The 27,473-nt window shown below is 42.4% G+C and overlaps 1 protein-coding gene across 1 annotated transcript in view; it reads right to left on the minus strand.

Moving 5' to 3' along the window:
* Positions 1-21,435, minus strand: part of ATP8B1 (ATPase phospholipid transporting 8B1) — a 144,182-nt gene extending 122,747 nt beyond the window's left edge. Inside the window, exon 1 of the mRNA XM_032802572.2 lies at positions 21,102-21,435. The gene's annotated coding sequence lies outside the window, so the exon portion shown is untranslated. The remainder of the gene's footprint in view (positions 1-21,101) is intronic.
* Positions 21,436-27,473: the final 6,038 nt, after the last annotated feature.

Raw genomic sequence — 27,473 nt, forward strand, 5'->3', positions numbered from 1 at the left:
TTTTCTTAGTAATCTGTCTTGTTCTGTCTGCTACCCCCTTAACTACTTAAAATACACCTGTTATAGTTAATCAATTTATATCTGGTTTATAATATTACCCAGTTTATGTGATTTCTAACTGGGGGCAGGAGGCGAGAAGTTGTGTACATCCTCCTCCACATTGAGGGAAGAGGCAAATTTCACATAATTTTGGGTTTGTACTCCAAGGAAGGGTGGACATCTGGGTGCCGTGGCAAGCCCCTTAAGCTGAGTCTTCTCAGAACAGATCTCTCTCTCTCTGTGCAGCTGAGTGTGGCCCTGCCTGCTTGCACAGCTGGAAAAGGCTGGGGATCCTAGCCCAGCAATACAAGGTAAAAGGGGGCCCAGGCTGGCAGAATAGTCTGACTTAGTGGCATCCCAGCACACCAGGAGACATCCCGGGGGTCCAGCCCATCATATCCTTAATATTGCCACTGAAATTAATGTTTCAGAGCCTGGGCTGCATTTGATTTTTAAAACCATTAGTCCATACTAGCTACCATTTTCAGTACGTATTTCTTTCTTGGGGGCTGCAAAAGTCATCTGAAGAAAGTAGTATAATGAAACAATCGAATTCCTGAAATGCTGAGAAGTATCAATAGTGTGTCCTTCAACAGCAGTTACGTTATCTGGATGAGGGTAGAGGATTTCTCACGTGCTTTCCAAGGAGAGAAAGAACATAATGCGCCTCTTGTTATTGAATTGGCAGGGCCTGCAGCCAATCAGGAGCAGCAGCCCAGGAACAGTAGGCGCAGAGAGAGGACAACACTAGAGGATCTGTACACTGGGATCAACAGGAGGAGCTAAGAGCAGTTTGACTCTGAGGGAATTGGAGGAACTGGCTATTGAGCAGGAGCAATAGGCTATGGAGCAGGAGGAATGTTTTTTCCCCCCAAGGACAGGAGGGATTAATGGTCCAGTTCTTGGAGCAGGATGCATGGTTCAGGGAATGGGAGCTTTCCCAAAGATACCAGGACCATGCCCTGTTGCTGTCCCTGAGCGGTGGTGATGGAATGGATTTGAGTCATGCCGGCCACTCAGTATTCAAGAGCTGGCAAATCCTCCTCTTGTATTTGCAGTCCACCATGCTGCTCAGATAGAGGACCTGCCCCCCAGGATAGGTGGGGAGGCTACAGGACTCCAGGCATAATGCCCTGCACTGATACCCAAAACTCCTCCTGCGGGAGCCCTGTGACTGCAGGAGTGGAACAATGAGCCCAAGAGACCGTGCCTGAAGGCCAGTATGTGTCTGGCCTCTAAACCTCATTCAGGAGACACCCCAAACATTTTCTGCAGCCTTTCCCCCAGGGTCCAGAGAGAGAGAGAGAGAGAGAGATCAGGGTCACAGGCAGTCAGGTGTTAATGTTATCTGAGTAGTCTGATCCATTCTGTTTTAATTCTCAGTTCCTTTTCAGAGTTACGCTACTAGTTTAAGTTAATGTTTGTTTCCTTTACTTGGGTGGACCTTTTATTTGGGCAGTGGTGAAAGGGTATGTTTTTGTCCCCCTTTTAGGTGTTGATCCCACCAATTGGTGCCCTGGGTTCCACACCTGTCCAGAACCAAAGAACTGCAAGGTCCTCTTTGTACCGCCCAGAACCATGCCCACAAACCACTACCACCACCCCCATCCACCCAGGTATCTGTGACTATAAGTGGAGACGCGCTGAAAGTGCAATGTGCACAGAAATAACAGGTAATCCTATTGATTGTGGCTCGGGGGAGACTGACAGAAAGAAAGGACTCAGTGAAGTAATCGTGCCCTCACATACTGAACAGCACTAATATGGCCCCTCCTCCGACCCCAAAACACCATGACTGCTTTGAACTAGGGGGGTTGCTCACAGTTAAGACATTAAGTGCGGTTATGCCTGCACACAATCACAGTCCCCAGAAAACTGTTGTAAAAGGCACTCCCTAGCCCTTCATTAACTGTTCTCAAGCATCCTTCAGGCACCGAGTAATCTCCCTAAAGAGCTGTGAACATTAACATAAAATGAAAGAATAATAAGTGCAATTTAACTAGGCAGACACCCTTTTTAGAACAATCACAAACCAAAAGGTGTTATACTGTGTATAAGCAGGGCTGGTGCAACCATTTAGGCAAACTAGGCAGCCGCCTAGGGCGCCTAGTGGTTGGGGGAGCCTAAAAGCCCCCTCAGGTGAGGAGGTGGAGGTGAGCTGGGTGGGGGGCGCGCGGAGAGGGTTGCCCGCAATAACGAGGGGGGGCGCACAGGGGAACAGCTCCCCGCCCCAGCTCACCTCTGTTCTGCCTCCTCCACTAAGCACACACCCCAGCTCTAAGTCTCCTCCAATCACCGCCGCAAGCCTGGGCAGGGAGGAGAATTAGTGCAACGTGCTCAGTGGAGGAGGCGGAGCCGAGGTGAGCTGGGGCGGGCTACTCAGGCAGGGTTAGCTTCCGCAGGAGGGCTCCCCAGGCAGGGTTAGCTGTTGGGGGAGCAGGGGGAGGGGGGAAGTCTCCCCAAGCAGGGTTAGCTGCTGCTGGGGGGAAGTCTCCCCAGGCAGGGTTAGCTGCTGGGGTGGGGAAAGGGGGAAGTCTCCCCAGGCAGGGTTAGCTGCCAGAGGGGAAGTCTCCCCACACAGGGTTAGCTGCCATGGGGGGCGGGGGGGAAGGGTGCTTAGCTGTCGGCAGTGAGGGGGTGTAGCTGCTTGCGAGGGGTCGGAGTGGGGGGGCTGGTTAGCTGTCTGGGGGGGGGCGGGGTTAGCTGGGGGGATGCAAGGTGGAAGTTTCGCCTAGGGCGCGAAACTTCCTTGCACTGGCCCTGTGTATAAGTCATTACCTAAATGACCAACTAATGACTGGGACGGGATGAACAAAATGATACACTGAAGCATAAGTGAGTGGAGAAAGTTCCCTCTTCCGTTTTTACAGCAGCCGCATGCTTTCTTTGGGACCAGGCTGATGTTTGAGCTGTGCCTGAAGCTTTTCCCACACTCAGGGTATGGCTACACTTGAAATTTCAAAGCGCTGCCGCGTGTGGTCGGAGCGGCAGCGCTGGGAGAGAGCTCTCCCAGCGCTGCACGTAAACCACATCCTCTACGGGTGTAGCGTGCAGCGCTGGGAGTGCCGCCCTGATTACACTGACGATTTACAGCCCTGTATCTTGCAGCGCTCAGGGGGGTGTTTTTTCACACCCGAGCGTGAAAGTTGCAGCACTGTGAAGTGTGAGTGTAGCCATACCCATAGGCACAAACTGCATCTGGCCCACTGTGATCCAGCACCAGTATGAATAGTCACTGGATCTGGCCATCTGTAACCACTTTGCAAGTCAGTCCAGTCCTGTGCCCACTCTGTTCTAAAGTACTCACCTTTTGTCTAACAAATGTTATGAAGTGCACAGCACACCACAATAATATGGATGGCGTTGGCCACAATGGCATCCAACCAGCTGCCTAGATATTGCCAGTAAGCCTTCACCCATCCAAAGGGGTCCACTACCATTCTGCAGCTGCTTAGTTGGTATGTGAGCTCGTTTTGCTGGATCTTTCATGTCAGGGTTTCATTAGCCAGGGTAGCAGCAGATATGCAGGGTCCTCCAGAATACCCATGGGCATGGAGACACTGTACAGAACCACGTCATTTCTGGGGAATAAAGTCCTTTCCTCTCCTTCAAGTACAGTCCAGATCTCTTCAGTACCCTGGCATCATGAACTTTTCCTGTGCGTCCAACATTAGCGCTCAGAAACCTGCCTTTGTGGTCCACCAGGCCTTGAAGAAGTGAATAGCACCCTTTCCAACTGACGAGCTAAATTGCTTCTTTTGAGGGACAAAGTATGGGAATATGAGTATCACCATGCAGTTAAGAAACCCCATTCTCTACAACCCAGCTGTAATATCCAGAACTTTGGTGACGGCAGCCAGTTGTGGCTAGATGAGAGTATCAATAGCTTTGCAAACCTGCACCACCATGATCTTGACAGTAGACTTGCCAACACCCAAGTGGTTTGCGAGTGACTAGTAGCTCCAGTGTTGCTATCTTCCACAGAGCAATAGCCACCTGCTTCTGCAGGTCTTTGGAACCAAATGTTCTGCTGCTGTAGGTTGGGGCCAACTCCTCTAGGGTGACCAGACAGCAAGTGTGAAAAATTGGGACAAAGAGTGGTATATGTGTGGGGGGAGAAATAGGAGCCTATATAAAAAAAAGCCCCAAATATCAGGACTGTCCCTATAAAACTGGGACATCTGGCCACCCTAAACTCCTCACAGAACTCCAGGAACGTCTTCATTCTGAAATTTGGCAGCCACTGCTCATCATCCCAGGCTTCCATGATGACGTGATCCCACCCTATTGTGCTGGTTCTTCTGGTCCAGAAGTGGTGGTCCACCCACAGACACACAATCACAACACCAGAAATCTCTTGCATCTTTATGTCAAAGGGCGTCAGTGGATCAATCACCATTCCGGTCACCTATCTTTGGCTTGTGACAGGGGTAAAGGGAATGGAATCTAAGATTCTCTCCAGTTGCCTACTGCAACACAGACACATTTGTCCTGCAAGAGGGAGTAGGAACAAAACCACATCACTGACCATTTGCTCTATGTCTTCCACAAGTTGGGCAGCAGAGAGGAGTGGGAGTTGCCACTGCCAGTGCACAGCAAGGAGGATCCTAGAGTGTCTCCTATGATGCACAGAATCCTGGGATACCACCTCTGAAATGCTAGTGCTAACCTCATGACCAAAAAAGGCAGCATGGTCGTGACATACCTTGGTATCAAGCATATCCCCCACATCCACCACCAGGGGAGGGATAGCTCAGTGGTTTGAGCATTGGCCTGCTAAACCCAGGGTTGAGAGTTCAATCCTTGAGGGGGCCACTTAGGAATCTGGGGCAAAAACTGGTCCTGCTAGTGAAGGCAGGGGGCTGGACTCGATGACCTTTCAAGGTCCCTTCCAGTTCTAGGAGATTGGTATATCTCCAATTATTATTATTATTACCTTTATCCAGAACAGCATATCTGGACGTTTGGCATAAAGTATATAGGTGAGCATACATACAGTCCAGTACCCATGTCCAGATACCAATGAAGACATAGTTTAAGGTGTGCTAATAAGCATGAACTAGATACTCAGGCAACAGGGACATTATTTTTAAGTAAATGTTAACAGAATTGTGCTGCATTGATCCAACAGTTTAACACCAACCTGTTTTAGGATCTATAAATAGGAATTTTGCTTTGCCACTGACTTAAATGAGTGCAAGATTGGGCCCCAACATAATTTACAAAAAGCTTAAGTGAGACAAGATAGGCAAGGTAAATCTTGTATTAGGCTAACTTCTGTTGGCGGAAGATTCAAGCTTCCGAGCTGCAAAGAGCTCTTCTTCAAGTCTGGGGAAGGAAATCAGGTCTGGATAAGGAAGACACTCTGAAGAAGAGCTCTGAACAGCTCGAAAGCATGCATCTTACACCAACAGAAATTGGTCTAATAAAAGATTTGTCTCACCTACCTCGCCTCTCATATATCCTGGGACCAACACAGCTACAAAAATGCTGCAAAAAAATGGTCTTAAGGAGAGTTTAGAACGCCTTCTTGAGACTAGTCGCAAGTTGCAGGGCTTGAGGTACCTGCCAACAATATTGTAAACTTCAGAGCAGTGTGGCCAAGCAAATAGAGCACCAGAGCCCTGGGTATTATTCCTGACATTGCCACTGACAAGTCAGGTCACATCTGTACCTCACTTTCCTCACCTGTAAAACAGGGATAATGATTAGAGCTGCCTGAAGAGTTGATTTTTTTTATTTTCAACAAACCAAAGTTTGGGGCTGACCCAAAAGAAAATGGCTGGCAAATCAAAGTTTAAAAAAATCATTATAAGTAGAAACTTTTTTTTGCCTGAAATGAAGTGTTGAATTTTGATTGAGCATTTTTAATGTTTTTTTTAAATGATTTTAAAATTAAAGGAAATCTCAAAACCAAAAGTACATTTGAATCAAAGAGACAGAACACTACATTTTTTTTCCTGCAATTGAAACAGTTCAGCAAAATCAACTCAAATTTTCAAAATGTTTCAATGGCACCAAACTTACAAATTTTTTTACCGAAAAAGTTTCACTTGAAATAATTTCCCTCAATTCTGATTATGATCTCTAATTCATTTTGCTCTGAAATCTCTGGATGAAAAGAACCACAGAAGACCTAGTTTTTATTAATTATTATTATTATTGAATTCATTTAGCAGGGTTGTATTTTTTTTGTTGCTGTTTTTTTTAAATCTCTGGTAAAAGCATGCATAGCTATGGGGCTTAAACTGTTCACAGCATTGGTACACTGGGGTAAAATCCAAGCTACCAAGGGATGAGGAATAAACAATAAACTGCTCAATCATCTTTGCTAGAAATAGCAATTCTGATATTTGGCACATTCACACTGAAATTCAGATGCATGAAAGGGGAGCAGAATGGAATTGTTCTATTTATACCAGAAATCAACCACCTTACATTTGGCTCTCAAACCTAGAAGAAATAATAGTTGATTGACACTGAATTTCCTCATTCCCATGTGTGTGAAGCTTCTAAGAAGCCAATAAATTAACATTAACAAATTCTTTGCATTGTTTCCAACACATTAGTTCATTTAAATTAAATCATGATATTGCTCTGAAATACATATCACTTCCATCTGTAAATTGAGGCAGACAAGTTAAATGCCTTGTGGTCTTTGGCAACTCAAGTCAATGGGAGAGCCAGATTTACAACTCCAAATTTCTTAACTATAAGTGCTCCTCTTAAAATACTGCAGAACCACATTAGTGAAGACACTACCTATGCAAAAGAGAAGGCTTCTCTATCGGTGTAGATAATCCACCTCCACAAGAGGCAGCTGCTAAGAGATAGGAGAATTCTCCCATCAAACTAGCGCTGTCTACACTGGGGCTTAGGTTGGTTTAACTGTGTTGGTCAGGAGGTGTGGATTTTTCACACCCTTGAGTGACTATTATACCAATCTAATTTCCTAGTGTAGGCCAGGCATACATGCGCACTCCTTTATATCACAGAAGTCTGTCCTTGCAATTAAGACTATGGCTACGCTATAGAGCTTACAGTGGTGTAGCTGCACTGATGCAGATGTACCACTGCAGCACTGCTAGTGCAGATGCTCTAAGCCTACAGGAGAGAACTCTCCTATCAGCTTAATTACTCCAGCCCCCACAAGCGGCGGTAGTTATGGTGGCGGGAGAAGCTCTGCCACCAACATAGCACTGTCCACACCGGTGCTTAGGTCAGTGTAACTTACGTCGCTCAGGGGAGGGGGTATTCACTCCCCAAGCAACTTAACTTATATCGACTTAAGATGCAGTGCGTACATAGCCTGAGACTCATGCAGCACTATGGACAATAATAAAGCATTCATTACTGACTGTGGGGATTGCACCAGAGACAAAATGGGAGGGGACAACACACCACAGCCATGATCTTTTAAGCTCTCTATTTCAAAAGCAATAAAAGGCAAGAACCCAGTTCTTTCATTCCCCTTTGCCCATTTTTTCTTTTTAGGGCAGTGTTTCAATATCAGGATTTTTCTTTTTATGGGCCACAAAAGATCCATCTATAGCCATTCTTGTTTCAGGTAAGACAAGGCCCCCCACTTGGAAAGCAGTTTCAAATTCATTCCTCAGATTACACAGCCTAAATCATGATTAAGGGACAATTTTCACAAAAGAAAAAAGAAAAAAAAAAGTGTAAGCATCTTACCTGAAGGGCAAATTTTTAGATACTGTCTCCATTAAAAAAAAAAAAAAAAAAAAAAAGTAACATCCAGCTTCGGCACAGAGCACTGCATTCCAGGGTGTGTCTCTGTCAATGCTCATACACCTCCACTGTATCACAGCTTACTCCAAACATGTTTATACTGATTGGAATGAACTAAGTCTCAGTTTATAAGCCTAAACACACAAAAGTAAAATGAGTGATGAAGTGAGAGTTTGCCAACCACCATTTTCAATTTGCTACACTCACACAAAAAATGACAGAGGACGCTCACTGAGCCTAGATTGCACTTCAGGTTAGGCATTTCTACTCTTAATGTGTTCCACCGCTAGACAGGACTGAACAGGTAGCTTGCTCTATTTGCATCTCATTAGAGATCTGTTCAGCTGTTGATTGTACCCTGCTCTTAAGTAAAGGAAAACATCAGCTGAATTCAGGAAGCTTTCCCCAATAGTGAAATTATTTTCAGTTATTTTGGGGGGTCAGGTACAGGGGAAATCTCTTCAAGGAAGTTGTGGACAAAGTTTTATTGAACCGTACTGCTGAGAAAAAGCCTATACTATATTTAATCAATAACAGAAGTAACATATTATCCACTCCATCTTCCAAAAACGCACATGCTTTTAGATAACTGAATTGCATTAAATATCTTGTGCATGCTACAATATATGAAAATGACTCTCTTCCATTGCAAAATAATGTTATATTACAGAAGCGGTATATCTTTAGAGAAGATGGACACAAAGATAAAATGTGTAAATGCTCTTCTCCAAAAAACTAGCAACTTGAAAAAACAGACAGTGTGGACCAGATGATTTGCAAGGGGATATGTGGCTGTCAGCTCACAGCTAAGGCTGTATTGCTGAAAAAAGATCAGGATGTTTAATCCACATTATGCTATTATAATCAGGCTACAGTCACTTGCAACTAATTGTACAAGATCCAGAGCAAAGTTAACAGTGACTGCACTGCAAATATTTCCTTGGCAACTGTAAACATTTTGTACCTCAGATATTCCCAGAAATACCTCAAAACCCAAAATGGGCTACTTGGGAGGGTGCTCATTCTAAATGTATCATTAAACACAGAAAAATATACAACAGATTAGCATTTGCTGTTCCCTTCATTAGTTCTTCAATTAAAGGTAACTTTTTAAGTTTTGATATGTCATGAATGCATCTTACATTGTTGTTATTAGAGACAGCATGATCTAGTAGTGCACAGGGCACTGGACCAGGAGTTCGAAGTCCTAGATTAGTGGTTCTCAATCTGCAGCCCAATCAGCACAAACCTGCGGCTCATGTGACATCCTCGGGGCCATACAGGTAGTATTGGATACAGCCTACAATGGTAAATAGATTGAGAACCACTGTCCTAGATTCTATTTCCAGCTCTGCTACTGACCTGCTTAGTAGCTCCAGGTAAGTGACTTCAACCACTCAGTGCCTCAGTTTCCCCCCCTCTGTAAAATTGAGATAATGATCCCCTGTAAAGGGCTTTGACATCTAGATGTGAAAAGAACTACATAATTGCCAAGTATTATTTCAAATCAAATCATATCTCCAGAGAAGGAAATAAGTAGCAAAAGTAATAGGAATACACTAACACTGGTCCTGAAATATGTGGGTATGTATGGCTAGGGCACTACCAAATGTGAAAAATGCATCATGGATCATGAAATCTGATCTCTCCCATGAAGTCTGGCATTTTGTGTACTTTTACCCTGTACTATACAGATTTCACAGGGGAGAGGAGTATTTCTCAAATTGGGGGTCCCAATCCAAAAGGGAGCTGTGGGGCAGTCACAAGGCTATTGTAGGGGGGTTGCAGTATTACCATTTTTACTTCTGCTCTACCTTCAGAGTGGGGCAGCTGAAGAGTGGTGGATGTTGGCCAGCCACCCTGCTGTGAAGGCAGTGCCACAGCCTGCAGCAGTGCAGAAGTAAAGGTGGCAATACCAGGACACCCTGATTTCCGCACTGTTGCTGGCAGTGGCACTGCCTTCAGAGCTGGGCTCCCAGGCAGCAGCTGTGGATCTTCCTGCAACTGGTCTGACCCAGCCCTGGGAGCAGCCTTGCAGCGGAAGATGTCCCATTCCTCACCAGCCTGACCAAGACCAGCAGATGGAGTCCAAGATATGGTAGGAGCCCTCGGCTGGGCACCCCCAGCCCTGCCCCTCCCCGGCTCCCAGCCCAGCACCCCGGCGCTCGGGAGTTAAAGGGGCCTTGGGCTGGGGGGGGGGGGGAAGGGTGACCAAGGGAATCCCCCCTCCCCCCAACCACAGAACTCTGGGCAGTCGCCCACCCATAATGGTGGCCCTGCCCCCTCCCCACAAGTGAGGACCCCCTCCATACCACACCACCCTCACTTCTGCGCTGCTGCTGGCAGTAATGCTGCATTCAGAGCTGGGGGCCCGACCAGCAACTGCTGCTCTCCAGCCACACAGCTCTCAAGGCAGCACCACCTCTAACAACACCACAGAAAGTAAGGATGGCAACACTGGGACTCCTCTACAATAGCTGAGACACCCCCATTACCTCCTTTTGGGTTGGTACCTCCATGGTTATAACACCTTGAAATTTCACATTTAAGTATCTGAAACTGTGAAATTTACAATTTTTAATATCCTGTGACCGTGAAATTGACCAAAATCGACTGTGAATTTGGTAGGGCCCTACCTATGGGTAAATCATGGGGAGCGGGAGATGAACCTGGGATCTCTGGATCTTAAAAGCATAAGATACATTTGTGAAACCAGAGATCCACATCTGAGCAATTAAACTTACCGAGTAGAGTTAGAGTCTGAGGTCATTTCAACATTATAATGTACTTTGCATGCTGTTTGATACAACACTTGGCAAATGTGTCAATAACTGTACTAGTCTGAGAGCAGATAAGAATGATGGTCTTGTTCATCATGGAATATACAATGTTCTCTTGTATACCAAAACAACCCTGATGAATACAACAGTGAGACAAGCTTTAAGGAATTGGATTGCACAATTAGATAAACTTTGTACAAGCCAAATTTTGGGCTCAGTTCAGGGCCGGCTCTAGCCATTTCGCTGCCCCAAGCATGGCGGCACGCCGTGGGGGGCGCCCTGCTGCTCTCTGGTCCCGCGATTCCGGTGGACATCCCGCAGACATGGCTGCAGAGGGTCCGCTGGTCCCATGGCTCCGGTGGACCTCCCACAGGCGTGCCTGTGGATGCTCCACCAGAGCCGCAGGACCAGCGGACCCTCCGCAGGCAAGCCTGCAGGAGGTCCACCGGAGCCGCCTGCCGCCCTTCCGGAAACCGGCAGAGTGCCCCCCACGGCATGCCGCCCCAGGCATGCGCTTAGTGTGCTGGGGCCTGGAGCTGGCCCTGGCTCAGTTTCAATCATGCAGTTTCACTGATATTACGAGGGTTGATGTAACTGAGGGCAGACTATGGCTCAGCAAGAATCTGTCACACAGTGCAGTGAAGTCAGCCGGAGTATGGAATTCATTACCACAGGTCATTATGCCAAATGGCATAGCTGAATTTTTAAGCAAGACTGGATAATTGTACTGCTAGTAATGACGCTTAGGGATAGGCATGCTACTGTAAAATAAGGGTGCCAAATCATGCTGAAGGATGTAGCCTGAAGTATTAAGGACGTAACAATCTTTTTCACTGCAACTAGCTAGGAGCACTATGTGAGATTTCATCTTCCTTAGAACAATCATGCATTAGTTCATGTCAGAGATACAGGAGAAATTTGGAAATTTCAATTCCAAGAGGTAAAATTAAAGAGATCATAGCACGGCCTTGATGGACTGTGGTCTAATGAAAGTATAAAGCAATTTTAGAAATTCAGGTGCAGTAAGTTACCAGAGGCAAACAGCATGTATTTCCACAGGGAGTTTTGTTTGGTTTTTTTTTTTAAAGAAAGTATGGAATAGAGAGACTGACAATGTATAATATCCACAAAACAGTAGTTGCTGATAATTAGAAAGCTCCTAATGTGACTTTTTTTAAAAAGATGCCATAGGAATTACAAACCAGTGCATCTCTTACCTCACTATTGGGGAAACTGCTGGAAAGTGTAGATGAAGACTTTCAACAGCTGCACTAGACTAACTTGGTAGGGCAATTTAATTGCATGACTTCTGTAAAACAAACCTAACCTGTTAAGCGGTTTCCTTCCCTACTTAAAAAAAGCTTTAGGACAGTAGTTAAAGGTGGAACCAGGAGATAATTTGTCTTTTCAAGACTTTTAATGAGCTCCTTCCAAAAAAATTAATGATAATAAATAACAGCATAAGGGACAAAGTCCTGGCAAGAATTAAACATTTGCTGAGGAATGGGAAAGTTATAGTGAGCAGCTACGTACGTGCTAAAATTTCAAGGCTATTAACAAAGACATATAGAGAGAAAAGGATGACCTATCAGCACGTATGGAAATGCACTTGAACATATTTGTGACAGAAGGAAAATTAAAGATGTTTACTAGATGTCAGGGGCTCCCTTAGGCCTAGCCTATACTAGAAAATTAGGTCAGCATAACCACATTGCTCAGGGGTGTGAAAAATCCACACCTCTATGTTGTCTTAACTACACTCCTTCAGTCTCTGTGTAGACCATGGCAGGTAGGTAGACAGAAGAATTCTTCTATTAACCTAACTACTGCCTCTCAGGGAGATGGATTACCTAAGCTGACAGGAGAATCAATCCTGTAAGCATAGGAAGCTCTACAGCCGTGAAGCTGTACTTCTGTAGTATTTTAAATTAGATACTCTCTTAAAACAGGTACAGTCAGCATCTGTCTGTTAATACAGTTTCCCAGGGTCCTACATTGGAATCAGTTATTTAATTTATTTAGAGGATAAAATAAAATAGCTTGTGTTTCTGCCACTAAGTGGATTTGTTTAGTTAAATGCACAGAATTAAAAAAAAATGCTCCAGATAATGTTAAATTTGCTGGGGATGTTGGACAGAAAAGATGGTTCAGTGATTAGAGCACTTGAGAGAGCCAGGTTTATTTCTCTACTTCACCAACAGCTGCTTGTGTGACTGTGAGCAAGTCACTTAGCCTCTCTGTGCCTCAGTTCCCTACAAAATGGACACAATAGTACTTTCCTACCTCACAGGTATACTGTGAAGGTAAAACCATTAAAGATTGTGAGGTGCTCGATACTTCAGTGACGTGGGCCACAGAAGTACCTAAAAGAGATAGAATTCACAATAGCAGATGCAGCTTAACTTGGTTGTACGTGATGTAGAAAGAGCATAAATGGACTCCAAGTTTGGAGGAAAGAGACTTGAGTCATCATGGGTTGCTCAATGTAGTGTTTGCTCAGTGCACAACCAGGATGACTAGGTGTATTAAATTGATAGAAAAACCAATGTCAGGGAAGAACAATTAAATATTAATTAATATTGTTATTTAATTGCTAACAACAACAATTAAAATTAATAACAATTAAATGGTGAGAGATTGGGGGAGGTAGGGTGATCAGATAGCAAATGTGAAAAGTCGGGACAGGAGGTGGGGGGTAATAGGAGCCTATATACGAAAAAAGACCTAAAAATCAGGACTGGCTCTATAAAATTGGGACATCTGGTCACCCAGGGGAGGGGAGAGAGCCCAAGCTGCCTTCTGGCGAGGTACAGAGAGTGGCTGGGGGGGAAGGAGAGCCAGAGCTTGGGTGGCAGCTGTCCCCTTTATCCCTGTCTCCCAGGTGTGCATGACCCTTCTGCACCAGTCCTAGCCACCCAGGGCTGACAGCCAGAACTCTTAAATAAATAAAAAGCACATAGCTCATGCCTCCCTTGATACACTCCCATGCCTCCCTTGGGAGGCCCACCCCACAGCTTGAAAACAGGTGATCTAAAAGATAACCTATAGCACAAACAGAAATTATGGGCTTGATGTAGAGTTTAATGGGTGAGTTTCATAGGTCTGTGTTATGGAGGGCGTCAGATTTTAAATCATCATAATAGTTCCTTCTGGTCTTAAATTCTATGAATTTATTTTTCACATGAATAATAAAGCTGTTTATTTAAAGAAAACCACATACAAGCACATAAACAAGTCAAGTCAAGATATGGACAAATTGGAGAAGGTCCAGAGAGAGCAACAAAAATGATTAAAGGTCTAAGAAAACGTGACCTATGAGGGAAGATTGAAAAAACTGGATTTGTTTAATCTGGAGAAGAGACGACAGAGGGAACATAACAGTTTTCAAGTACATAAAAGGTTGTTACAAGAAGGAGGACAAAAAAATTGTTCTGCTTAACCTCTGAAGATAGGACAAGAACAATGGGCTTAAATTGTAGCAAGGGCAGTTTCGGTTGGACATGAGGAAAAACTTGTCAGGATGGTTAAGCACTGGAATAAATTACCTAGGGAGACTGTGGAATCTCCATCATTACAGATTTTTAAGAAGAGGTTAGACAAAAATCTGTCAGGGACGGTCGAGATCATACTTAGTCCTGCCATAAGGGCAGAGCACTGGACTAGATGACCTCACAAGGCCTGTTCCAGTCCTACGATTCTATGAAGTGCATGTATCCATTTTCTATTAGACACAGAAGCTTTTTAAAGACATAACCAGAAAAAATATGTACAATCTTTGACAATACATTCTGCTAGCAAATAAAGTCAGAGATTGCAACAAAGCAAAAACAAAAAAAACTTAAGCTATAAAAGGTTCTTAACATGGTTTTTCACTAATATAGTTTTTGCCACCATTATGAATGAGAAAATTTGACAATGACTATTCTCTTCAAAATGCTCAAATTTGTACTGTTTAGTCATGATTATGGAAACATACACACATACCCCACCCCCTCATACCTATGACCTCAAAAGTGGGCACCATTCACAATAGAGACCACTAAAAAAAACAAAAAACAATTTCCTAGAACAGTTTGCCTCCCATTCACAGCTTTACAAGTGTAAAGAAAAGTCAAAACTACATCTAGGCAAATAGTAGGGAAAACATCTCATCCCACGGTAACACTAATACAACAGGTAACTTCACTTATGCTCCGATTCCCTCTTCCCTCCTACACCCCTCTCCCATCCCTCCCCAAATACACACACACACACACACACACTCTGTCATAAATAAATAGCTAAGGGTTAATGTTTCTTTCACCTGTAAAGGGGTTAACAAAGGGAACCAAACACCTGACCAGAGGACCAATCAGGAAACCGGATTTTTCAAAGTGAGGGAGGGAACTTCTGGTTTTGGGTTTGTTCTACCTATTTTGTTTCTCTTGGCTATGAGGGAAGACCTTTTTTTTTTCCTATCTCTCAAGCTTCTAAACTTCAGTTCCCCAGTTGTAAGTAGAAAGGTAGCAAAGCAATAGGCTGTTATATTGTTTTGTTTTGTATTTACATGTGTGGAGTTTGTGGAATGATTTAAATTGGATATCTTTTTAATCAGACTGTTTATTCATATTTTCTTAAGCAATAGCCCTGTATTATGTTATCTTAATGCAGAGTTTATATTCTTATGTCTTTTTCTTTCTTTTGATATAAAGTTTTCTTTTAAGACTTGTTTGAGTTTTCTCTGGATAGGTTAAAGTACAAGGGGAGGGAATTCTCTTTGTGTTAGATCTACGGAGGGGGAAGCTCGGCAGCACCACGGAGTTGGTGGGAGGGGGAAAGAGAGATAGGATCATCTCTGGTTCCTTGTGCTTGAGGTTTGTCTCTTTGTGGATAAGGAGACATGCTTTGGTATTGTGATGTAAAGAGATTGCATCAGTCTCTCTCAGTTAGCCCAGAGAGGAAAGTCTGGGTGGGAGAGGGAGGGGGAAGGAAGTGGAGTATTTCCCTGGCCGGTAAGACTCAAGAGTTTCTGGGTCTTGGGGGGTCCCCCAGGGAAAGGTTTGGGGGAGAGCCCGGGAGAGTTTATCAGGAGCTCAGAATCCTGATTGGTGGCAGCGAGATAAGATCCAAGCTGGTAATTGAGCTTGGAAGTTTCATGCTAGCTTCTCAGTTTATGAACGCTAAGGTTCTAATCTGAGTAGGAAGCTATAACACACACACACACACACACTTAAGCTTTACTCATATTAAGTATTTGGGGGATCAGGGTCTTAATCAGAGGATCAATTTGTGTATGGAGGGAGGAGTAGTTCACATAGCAGAAAAAGATTCACTTCACATTCTGAAATCGCCTTCCTCTGCATTTCAGAGCAGCACCACTACATGTAATCAGTAGTGCACTCCTTATGTAGTCTCACTCTCCTTGTTTAGTCCAAGTATCCATTAGCCTTTGGGCATTGCTTCTTTTGGTCCAAACATATCAAGCTTTTGGAAATATTATGATACTATCCCTCTAAGATGCCCATTTTAAAATAAACCCTTTCAAATATAGATGCCTCCTAACCATTCTCAGTTAACATGTTAAACATGCTTTGCTTTGTTACCTGGGCAAACGCCACCAGGTAGTGCTAGGTTAGACACTCGCGGTCAGATTTATTCAGATACTCTGTTATTTTACATCTTTTTAAAGAGCTGTTACGTAATAGTTAAATAATGTAAAAGCTGAACACTTGCAACTTTCTCAAAGAAATGAGATAGAGGACAGGAAGCAGAGAGAGGGCAACTAACATTGTTCCATTGCTTCAAACTGGATTGTTCCACATTCTGGAGAAAGAGATATTAAGTAAGCTCCACTACTTCAAAATTAGAAGTCTTGGAGTGCCACTTCCATCCTGGTAACAGAACGCATCCAGTAGTATAGTCAAGGGAAAACACAGTTAAATAGAGTTTACCTTACTTCTCACTAGGGGAACATGGAGTTTAGTTTACCCACTTTTTTTAATACCATAACCCTACTGAATGTCTCTCTAACATACTGACAGAGGTCAGGATGCTACAACATTAATTTGTGACTTTGTCACACTGTTGATGTGAATGACCTGACATAAGATAGAATTAATGTGATTTGTAAAAGTCAAAACAAGGCAAGTATCAGAGGGGTAGCCGTGTTAGTCTGGATCTGTAAAAGCAGCAGAGAATCCTGTGGCACCTTATAGACTAACAGACGTAAGTCAAAACGAAGCAGTTTATTGCTGTTGGTGTATTTTATAACTGCACATATATGTCACTGACTTCCACCCATTCTTTTATTTAGTTAGCCCACAGATTTCTACCTGCCTTTTTTATTTTCTTTCCCCCTGCTTTTTGGTGCCAGAAATGCTTGGGTGCGGTAATACTCATACAGTTGTAGTAAACTAACGGGAGTTAAGATCAAATGTTGAGGGCCATTTAAAACTACATACACAAAAATTATGAAGAGATGTTAAATGTACCATTCTATTATGACTGTGGAGGACAAATAAGAGTTAAGATTTATAATTAAATATACTGTGCCTCCTTTATGTTAATTGTGTTTCCCTTCATTCACTCAGATGCTTTCCTTTGACTATACAGATTGATTGGGCTTTTGGGGTTTGTCATCTCCAATATTTCATGTACCACCTAATTATTTGTTTCTTGCTCACCTATCTCACTACTTCTATCTTTGTATTGTTTCCACTTTATGCCATCCTGTTCAGCACTGTTTCTATGATTAAGACAACTATGTCCAGTAAACTTGCTCAAGTTCTCTGAAAAAAGTTATCGAAATAAGATTAAAGTATAACTTTTTTCTGCTTTATAAGTCTGATATCCAACACGGCACAAAACTCTATTGTGTTAGAGTTTTTCAAGTGTCCTAAGGAGTCAAGATGTAGGAATACTTGTTAGGTAATACTTTTACATCTCCGGAGTGTTGACCAATACCCGTAGGAGATGGGTAATGAAGTCTTCTTTGCATTTTAAAGAAAGAGAAACAGATACGGAAAGGTTAGGAGATTTGCCCAAAGCCACATAGCAGAGATGAGATTAACATTCAGGAGTTTCTGGCTCAGTTCTTTTGCTCAAACAATTAGGATCAGACTGTTCCATTTAGTAGATGTTGGTTAAAGAAAACAGCCAAGGATAAAGATTGGAAACTCTCATGACTCCAATTTCCAAAAGCAGAATTTAAACCTATGGCGGACTGCATTATCAGGTCTAACACAACTAACATACTGTCAAAATAAGGCCTGCATAACTACAGTAAAAAAAAAATAGCAAATGAGTTCAGGCTAATTTGAATAGAAGCAGCAGGAAATGGCTCATTCAATTTAGTTTACAAATTGCAAGACTGGGGACCAGAATACTCTCAGGAAGTCTCACAAGAGACAAGTGAAGAACAAATCAAGTTACTAAAAGGAAGGCCACCTGAATGTTTAGCACTAGTTTTTAAAAAAAAAAAGTGTTTGGGACATATGTCCTGGAGTATGAAGCATAAATTACTTCAATGCTACAAAAGTACTTTTACTGGCAAGGGAATTCACATTTGGAATCTTCAGAAACCGAAATAAAGCAGACAGTGACCAAATCATCATGTTCACGTGAGTTTGAGTTATTATTTAAAAACAAATCAACCACCAACCATGATTTGATACCACACAATTTGACACTCATAAGCTCATACCAGGAGTTAGATTTCCAGGCTTTAATAAGAGCCTGTGCAGGATTTATTTTAGGAATGGGTTAGCTAGTGGTCCACTTGGTTTGTACTTGGCTCACTTTTCTCTTACTTTTTATACAATATATTTACAATAGAAAAAGGTGATCACAAATCTGTAGGGTGACCAGATGGCAAGTGTGAAAAATTGGGATGGGGTGGGGGAGAATAGGAGCCCATATTAAAAAAAAAAAAAAAAAAAAAAACACAAACCCAAATATCAGGACTGTCCCTATAAAATCAGGACAACTGGTCACCCTACAAATCTGAGAGCCTCCAGCACCCAAAAGTTCCTGGTACTATTATCTACACAGCTAATTACGCAGCTACTTACACAGTCCTTTTAACTGTAATATCTGAGGTACTTCACTTCCTAAATATCTCTAGCATATTCTTAACTTTTTTTTGGTTACAATATTGTTTTGATAACTAACTCATCCAATTAAGCAATTCTATTAGAACTTTTAGAGAAAAAAAAGCCAATGTTTTGGGGACACTATTTTAAACCTTAATAGGTAATAGACATGGATGAAAGTAAGAAACCTGAACCAAAGAGACAATTAACCAAAAAGCCCAGAAGAATTAGTGAACCAAAGAAAATTAGTGTTATTACATTAGGCGTTCTAAATAGTGACAAACCTCACAGATGATATTCTTAGCAAGTTTTATTACGTGATTATAAATGTTCCTTAATAAGCACCAGCTTCACATCTGTAGAAGACTATGTAAACACAGTTTTTAATGTCATTCTCATACCTGCAAGATAAATTACCACCATTTTATAGATGTGGAAACAAACAAAATTTAAGGTCCATGCCCAAGGCCACAAAGCCTGATCCAGCCAGGATTATCAGAACTCACAGCTCTCAGTCCCCTCTTCCATTCTACCCTATCATCACCACAAGTAAGATGCACCAACCAATTACTAAATATTCCCTAAAATATAGTGAGGAGCTGCTTTTGTCATTAGAGTTTGAACTTCCATTTTTACAATCCCTATATGTAAGAGTCTTTCAGGTCGGGATTACCTGCCTAGGTCTGTATAGCACCAAATTATTTCGTTGGCACTCAAAACAAACAAAAAAACAGCAATAACAAAAATTGTTTACAACTGTAGGTGAAATACACTATAATTGTGACTTACAAAAAAGTCACATGAATCTAACTAAGAGAGTCAAACAAAAAATGTCTGCCTACCCCCAAACTATTTTTCTGTGATAATGTGTTATAGTCATTTATTAGAGGATGTGACAGCCCGAAATTCTTGTAACATGTAAGCATTTATATAACCTTTACATTTGGCCAAAATATTAAAGTTTAAGCATTGTTATTCCAATATATCTCATTTCCTTAGGAGAATAAAAAGGAAGAAAACCATCTTAGTTGACTAAGGAATTAATATACTGTAGAGTTTTCCTTCCTTTTTTATGTTGTTGAGCTTTATAGAAAGTTATGTTGATCGAAGTTGTTGCAGTCACAATGGAAGCGGGCAATCATTGTTATATGGGAAAGGAAAATGAAACTTTACCTATGAGCACAAGAAGTAGAGTGTCTTTTTTTTTTTTTTTTTTAAACATACTGCAGCCTACACAGTGATACATAAGCAGCATATTCTGGAGTCAAAGCAGGTGCATCATAATTTGCCTTTGTCCACCCAGTCCAGGGAGGAGAATGACGTGCATTTCTTTGTTTTCAAATGTCTTTTCAATCCCTGTCTGTCAGCACAATAAACACCAGTAGGTTTGGCTTTTTTATTTCTTCCACCAGCTACAGCAACACATCAATGCAAGACGCTTCTCCACTGAGTTAATGTTTACCTTAAAAAGTGATCATTCTGAAAATGAATCAGAACTGGCAGGTGCACTAGTCATTTAAACAAGCATGCAGTGCTGAGAGTGCACTATTAAGAGATTAGTGAATGTCCAGGAAAAATGTGATATTTTAGCTCTACACTATGTAAGTGATATTAATATTATTTAATATTAAATATCTAGTTTAGTTTATGAAGCATCTCCAGCCTCCTATCCTGGATGTCAACTACAGAAACCTCTGAGATTGAGGTAATTAGCACACAAACGCTGAAGGGAGACAGCACTTGCACCCTGAATCTAGCTGTGACCTGTTTAGATGCCTCTGGAGCAGCTACAAAAACCTGTTTGGCTTTCTCTGGTGATCGGTTGTGTGGCTCTGAACTTTAGTCTGGGTTCAGGCAGATCCAGTCCTTCCCCCAGCGCTTGGCATGGGAGCCTCCATCCTTTCCATGGAGCTTGTGGCGTCGCTTTCTCAGGTCTGAGCAAGCCAACAGGTATAGCTCTGTGCGAAGCGAGCATGGGGCGCTGAGAGCCATTGAACCAAACTGTAAACCCTCTGTGTGAGGTGCACCACTTCAAGCCAAGGGATGCTGGCAGCACCCCTGCTTCGGCACCTATGAAGCGAGCCCGGCCGAAGGAAAGGGGAGGATCAGGAGTCAGTGAAAGTTAGAGTCACTTCCCCATTGTCAGCAGCGGGCTGGGTTAAAGCGGCGGGGAGCCGCGCTGGGTCGGCAGGAGAAGGGCAGGGCACTCACTGCCAAGCGGAGCGTGCTCCAGGGCGAGCGGCGTAAGGACATAGTTTGGGCTTGGTGGCAAGCGGCCCCAGTTAGCCGCCCCCGCCCTCAAGCCCCTTAACCCGCCTCCAGAGCCGGGGGGCACACACCGCCGCTGCTGCCCCCAACCACCAGGCAGGGCTGCCCCGCACGGAGACCCCCATGTGCCCCTCGCCCCGGCTCAGGTGCGAGAGCCGCACACGGCGAGCAGCGCCCTGCCTCCGCAGCCCCTTACCTCTCGCTGTAACTTGGGCTCCGGCGGCCCCGCTGGCTCCTGGCGGCGCTTTCCCGCCCTACACCTGCATGCTCCCCAGCGCACCTCGCCCCGCTGCCAGGGCAGGGGCGCACCAGCCGGCCTGGGTTGGCTCGGGCTCTCCCAGCCCTCCAATGGCGCTCCGCTCCCTTCGCAAGCTGGCTCGGGACTTGCCAAACTAGTTCCTCAACTCTACGCAAGGTGTCTGGCCGCAGGCGGGCAGGTTAGAGCCGGGTGGGGGTGTTCGCTCATTTGGGCTCATCCTATTCTCGGGGGGTGGGAGGGGGCGGAAGGATCCACCTCTGCAGCAGCTGCCTTGAAGCCCTAACTAAGCCCTTCCCCTAGCCAGGGAAGAGCCCACGTGACTCCCAGGTAATGTCAGCGGCCAGCGGAGCAGGAGATTTTCCCCTTTCCCCATCCCCGCCGCAGGGGAGCGGCCTGAGCTGTGGCCGATCTCTGGTTACACTCCAGAGCGCGCTCCCACTGGAGAGAGGCACCAACAGCTCAGGCAGACCCTTGCCCGCTCTTCCTGTGCCCACCTCCCTGCCCAGGCCTCCCCGCTCCCTGAGGGGTTTGCAAGGTTTGGCTTGTTGTTATTGTCTGTGGCTCAAGGTTCCCAGCGGTACTCAGCCTTGCCTTGGGCCCTGCTTAAAAATAAATCTGAACGATGCCAGAATCATCTGAGGCAATTACTCATCTCTACCCCCGTCCCTCTGTCTGTATCAGTTGCCTAATTCGGGACTTTCCTGTAGATGGGAGTTGTCTTTTTGTTTTGTTTCCCTTTGAAAGAAGGGAAACTAAACCCCGGGCTCTCTTTCACAATGTGTTTGCGTAGATTTGCATCTAATTATCTGTGGGGAAAGAAGCAAGGGTTTTGTTTGTTTTGGTTTTTAAGCTCATTCAGTTTTGAGATACAGTGAAACTTGTGCTAAGGGCCACTCCGTTTGATGTTAGGCCTAATTAGGGTGACCAGAAAGTAAGTGTGAAAAATTGGGATGGGGGGTAATAGGTGCCTATATAAAACAAAGCCCCAAATATTGGGATTGTCCCCATTAAATCGGGACGTCTGGTCACCCAAGGCCTAATCCCGCACAACAGGGAAATTGTAGTAGTTCCTTTTGGAAGCATAATATCTGAAAATGATTTGGGCTCAAGCAGATTGTAGGTTGGGGCAAAAATACAATACAGTTGTGCTCTGGTTTATGTTGTCACATATATCAGTACTGTCACTGGCGTCAGACATTTGAATGTTAAAGGTGGCATGCAAAGGAGAAACAGAAAGACAAAATACCTTTGGAAAAAATCATTGCAGGGTTTCTGAATCAATTATAAAGAAGCAAAACACCCACAATTCTGTCTGTGTGTGTTTGTTTGTCTTTTACCTTAGAAATATCTGGCATATCAAGCCTGATCTTCCCGGCTTTTTCTCGAAGATTCAGAAATAATAGTACTTCCCTACATTAAAGGGGTACTGTGAGGATAAATTCGTGGAAGAGTTTTAGATTCTCAGATACGGTTATGATGGGAGCCATATAAATACCTCCGATACCTAGATAGATATTAAATAGCGATTAAAATGATATCCAAAGAGATTTAAGCAATCTGTATACAATTCACTTCCTTTCACAATTAGTCACATGGCACTTCCTCATTGCTTGTGATGGTGTCACAATCCCACCGGTTCGGTCCTCCCTTGTAGATGAGAAATGAGTGGATACTGCAAAAGGAAGCACAAAAAATAACTCTGTAAGCAATAAGGACTCCGTTACATGTCATGGAGAAGCAAAAAAAGGACACAAATACCTTCTGATATTTTTTGCTACTCATCTTGCTATCCTGAGCTTTACAGGGTTAATAAACAATTTTAACCCATTTATAACACATTTTGGAGATGTTAAAAAAGGCAGAAACAGAGCTGGTTTTGCTCAATTTTATTGTGAGCCTGGCCATATTTGGTGATTTTCTTGAAGACCCAGCTCCTGAAGTCATGTAATTAATTACATGGGATTCAGATTTCATTATGTAAAAGTTTCTAACTCTCATAGTTGTGAAGAACAGCTTGTAAATAAACCACAGGCACCCTAAAGGCTCATAAACTGGAAGGCAAATAAAAAGAATCTACAATGTATTATGTTTAAGCCAATCTCATGATTTTTGCGGGTCTGACGTAATTTTTGGATAGTTGGGGTTGGCAGTACTACCTATTGCTTAATTACACTGGCATTTCCCTGGGGGTTAGCAATACCATGAATGTGTTTTTTTAATAGTTTATTTATTCACTTGCAACTCCCTTTTGCTCTATTTTCAGATTTTCTTCTTTTTGGATAAATTCTGAAGTTAAACATAAAACATCTTGAAAATAGACTGGAGATTCATCTAATGAAACAGACAAAAAAGTACTGAGAGTAAGTTTACAGCAACAGAGTTTCATAAGAATTCAGTGGAGGGTCTTGGGTACTAAACTTTTTTGAGAACCTGGCCACTGATGTCCCTAACCCTAAATTTGGCAGCCTAAGAAACCTTCCAGATTGTTTAATCTGCAGGTCAGCATATCAGGTAATAATGTTTTGAATACCTTCAAAGTGACTTAAAGAAAAGCACTCTGGAGCTTGAAAGCTTCTCTCTTTCACCAGCAGATATTGGTCCAATGAAAGATATTACCTCACCCACCTTTTCTATCTTCAAGGCGATACTCAGGTAAGAACCCTTCTGGGAAAACACTTGGGTTAGGACATACCAACAACTTCTTTAGCCTCTACGGATTCTAGAGGCCCTCAATAAGCACTCTCTAAGGGCATGTCTTCACTAGCAATGTTAAAGCGCTGGCTGCAGCAGTGTTTTAACATGGCTGTGTAATCACGGCATATAAAAAAATACCTACACTAGGGGAATAGTTACCGGTGCTGGGAGAGCAGCATAGTGCCAGTGTATACAAGCCCTGATATAATTACTGTACATCTTTGTTTTCAGATAAAATACAAAATACAACTAAATCCACAGTAATGCAAACACACAAAATGATGAGAAGTGTACATTTTACATGTTATCTAAGACACATAACAGGATACCGAGAAAATGTATTATTAACTATTATTATTGTACGATTATTTGTGTTTACAGTATGTTCAATACTGTATAGAAACGAATATAGTCTCTGTTCCAAAGTGCTTAACAGCCAGCTTACAATATCTTCTTACACTGAAGTGAAAACAAAATAAAAACTACACAAAGACCAAAAGGATAAAATAAAACAGATAACTAAACCATTACTGCAAATGGATAATCCCACTCACACTTCTTCTACTGCACCATTTGCATCAAAGGTACTTATATCTCCATTGTTTTGTCCCAGAAAGTCAAAGTATTTATCTGACATTAAGTTTTGATAAATCATCTGATAGCTTGTTTGCAATGGTTTCTGATGACTCTGTGCACTAGCAATCGTTATTTTTTGGTACAAAGTTTGTTCATACTTGTTTCAACAAAATTTGCTTAACTTCCTTCTGAAACATTGTGTTATTTCCACTGCTAGAGATTCATCATACAGTATCCATCAGCTAGAGTCTGGGTGTTATTCCAAAATCCCATATTTTCTGTTAGCTACTAGCCTTCTCCAGCGATCAACTCCAGTGACTTGGAGTTGTTATCAGAAACAGGGAGGAGAATTCAGAAAAGGATGTAGTGGAGTGTAGGGATTTGTGACGGTGAACATGAGTGCAGGAATAGGGACAGGATGAAAGGAGGAGGAGACAGAATGATGAGAGCAGAAAATATAGTAGGGTAAAAGGGATGAGGAGAAGGAAGTGGTAAAGTGAAGTTGACAAGGAGGAAGAGAGGGAGAAACTGAGAAGTGTTTGGAAAGCACCTAGCATACAGTGGGTACTACCAAAAATAAATAAATAAATAAATACCTAAATAATAAAGAAGAGATGTGGAGAAGTAATGCCAAATGAGCTGTGGATTGTCAGAGAAATTAATTAGCCAGCACACTATAATGCAATATGTTAATCAATAAAATAAATCAGTTAAGCAATTTCAGATAACCAATAGAGATGGTGGACATTTTTCATTTTAAGCATTTTTTCAGTAATAAAGTGACCCATTTTCAAAACTGACAATTTTCACCAAAAATTGATTTTTTTTTAAAAAAATATTCTGTATTTAAACTAAACAAAATCATTTCAGGCTCTTTTTTTTCCCCATTTTTCACCACTTGTTTAATTTTCACCCTTTTTCAGTGGCAAAATGAAAATAAAGGAAAAAAAAGGGGAGAAAGGAGGGAAATGAAAAAGAGGGAGAAAAGAGGAAAAATCTAAAATGGTCACTTAATGATTTATTTTGAAAAAAGAATTAAATGAAATATTTTGGTAAAACTTTTTTCACGAATTCCCCCAACCCCCACAAATTATTTTTTCTAAACCTGCAGAAAAGTTTTTTGATTTTTTTTCTGAAAAAAATTAACATTTATTGACCAGCTCTAATTATCAAACAGAGCAATAAACTAAAGTCAAAAGTTTTACATCAGTATAAAAACAGTGTAAAAGACTTTGAAATCTGGCTCATTAAGACCCTGTACTGTATCTCAGTTTGCATTTGTGATGTCTGATTCTTGGTGGTCAATATGGTAATGAACTAGTTTAACAATAATGTGTGAGCGAAGGGCAGTGTGGTGAATTTTCTAAGGGTGAATATTCTATTGCTCTTCAGTTTCCTCACTGAGGGAAATAGCTCTGCTAGGACGGAAAGGTTCTGTCTCTTTTGAGAGATAGTTTGAGACTTGGAAGGACAGTGAGGAGGAAGGCAGCTGTTTCTGGTGGCGGTCAGTAGTGACTGAGCTAGGGTTTCTGGAATTGGCTGTGTGCAATTTGATCTATCTCAATTTAACAGGATTTATGTACATAGTGTAAATAAACAGATTACATTGTTCCTGACTGCATGATTCAGTTTCTTTCTACTGACCAACTGTGAGGTCATGAAACTGCATGTGAGTATCAAAAGATGGTGCATGCGTTCAAACACACATATACACACACTATAAGCCATTTGTAAATTGTATTTTGCAAATAGTTACCCTGTTTGCACACACAGTCACAGTAACTGTGCAACCAGGTAGTTTCATATTCACATGCACTGTTTGATACCGCAATTGCTTCCCTCACTCGTTTATAACTCAGAGCCTTAAACTCTCTGACTTGCTTTATCAATTTGTAACAATACTTAACTTATCTCTTAGGGATGCTATGAGGCTTTGCTAGCAAATGTTTGCAAATTGCTTTGTAGGTTTAAATACTCTATAAGAGCAAATATTACTATTAGCAGGACTGGCATCTGTGCCAATAAATGGTTTGTTGCGCTATCAAGTATAAGTGGTTCTCAATAGCATTGTAGGACATGCATTTTCATGCAGTGGAAAATGTTGTGCATCAAAAGACTTCTTTAACTACTTAATGGTTGGAAAATAAGTAAAATTCAGTGAAAAGTATACTGTTCTTCCTCAAACAGACCCTGCGTCATCAATTTGAAAAATGGACAAATGGAGTACTGATTCTAACAGTCATTAGAACCATTTGAGTCAGTGAATATGTACTGACCCATGTCATTTGGCAAAGATATTAGTCTTTTTTTTAACCCTGGTCTATGCCAGAAAACAAATTCCAGGCAGTAACAGTGTGATCAGCATGTTACATCTTTATTACATCAATCATTAGTCCAAGATGAACATGAAGAAACACAATAAGGGTTATTCCATTCTAGGAGTGAGAAAACTTCATTAGTTTAATTCACCCTATTTTAGCTTGGCATAAGAAAAAGACAGGATATTTTAGCCTACCAGAAAGTGTGTATTAATATTTTCTCTACTCGAACCATGCAGGCTGTGCATCAAAAGATCATCTCTTGCTTTGTCCTTTGGCCTCTTCCTGTGTGTTGACGCACTACTGCCTAATGGCAACACAATTTAGGCCTTGACTATATGGGAAAAATGGACCTTTTAGCTCTATTCTGGTTTAACTTACCTTATTCTAGAGTAACTCCCCCATGTGGACATCTGTTCCACAATACAAGTGAATAGAGTGACTGCTTAGGGAGCTAGTTTGGAATAGCTGTAGCAAAATAATTTATTCCACAATAGCTATACTGGTCAATTTCCCCATGTAGACAAAAACTTTATTGAGATGGACATTTTTTTTCAGGTTCCTTGCCCAAGACTGAGAAGGGGGAATAGATTCCAGTAATTTGACTCTTCAGCACTTCTCCTTAAATGTTATGGATTTCTCCTCTTTTTGGGGACAGCTGTAAGAATTATTGACACAATATTAATCTTAATAAAAACAAGATTAATTAAAACCAGAGAAA

Source organism: Chelonoidis abingdonii, chromosome 6 (genome assembly GCF_003597395.2).
Source record: "Chelonoidis abingdonii isolate Lonesome George chromosome 6, CheloAbing_2.0, whole genome shotgun sequence".
NCBI classification, from domain to species: domain Eukaryota; kingdom Metazoa; phylum Chordata; order Testudines; family Testudinidae; genus Chelonoidis; species Chelonoidis abingdonii.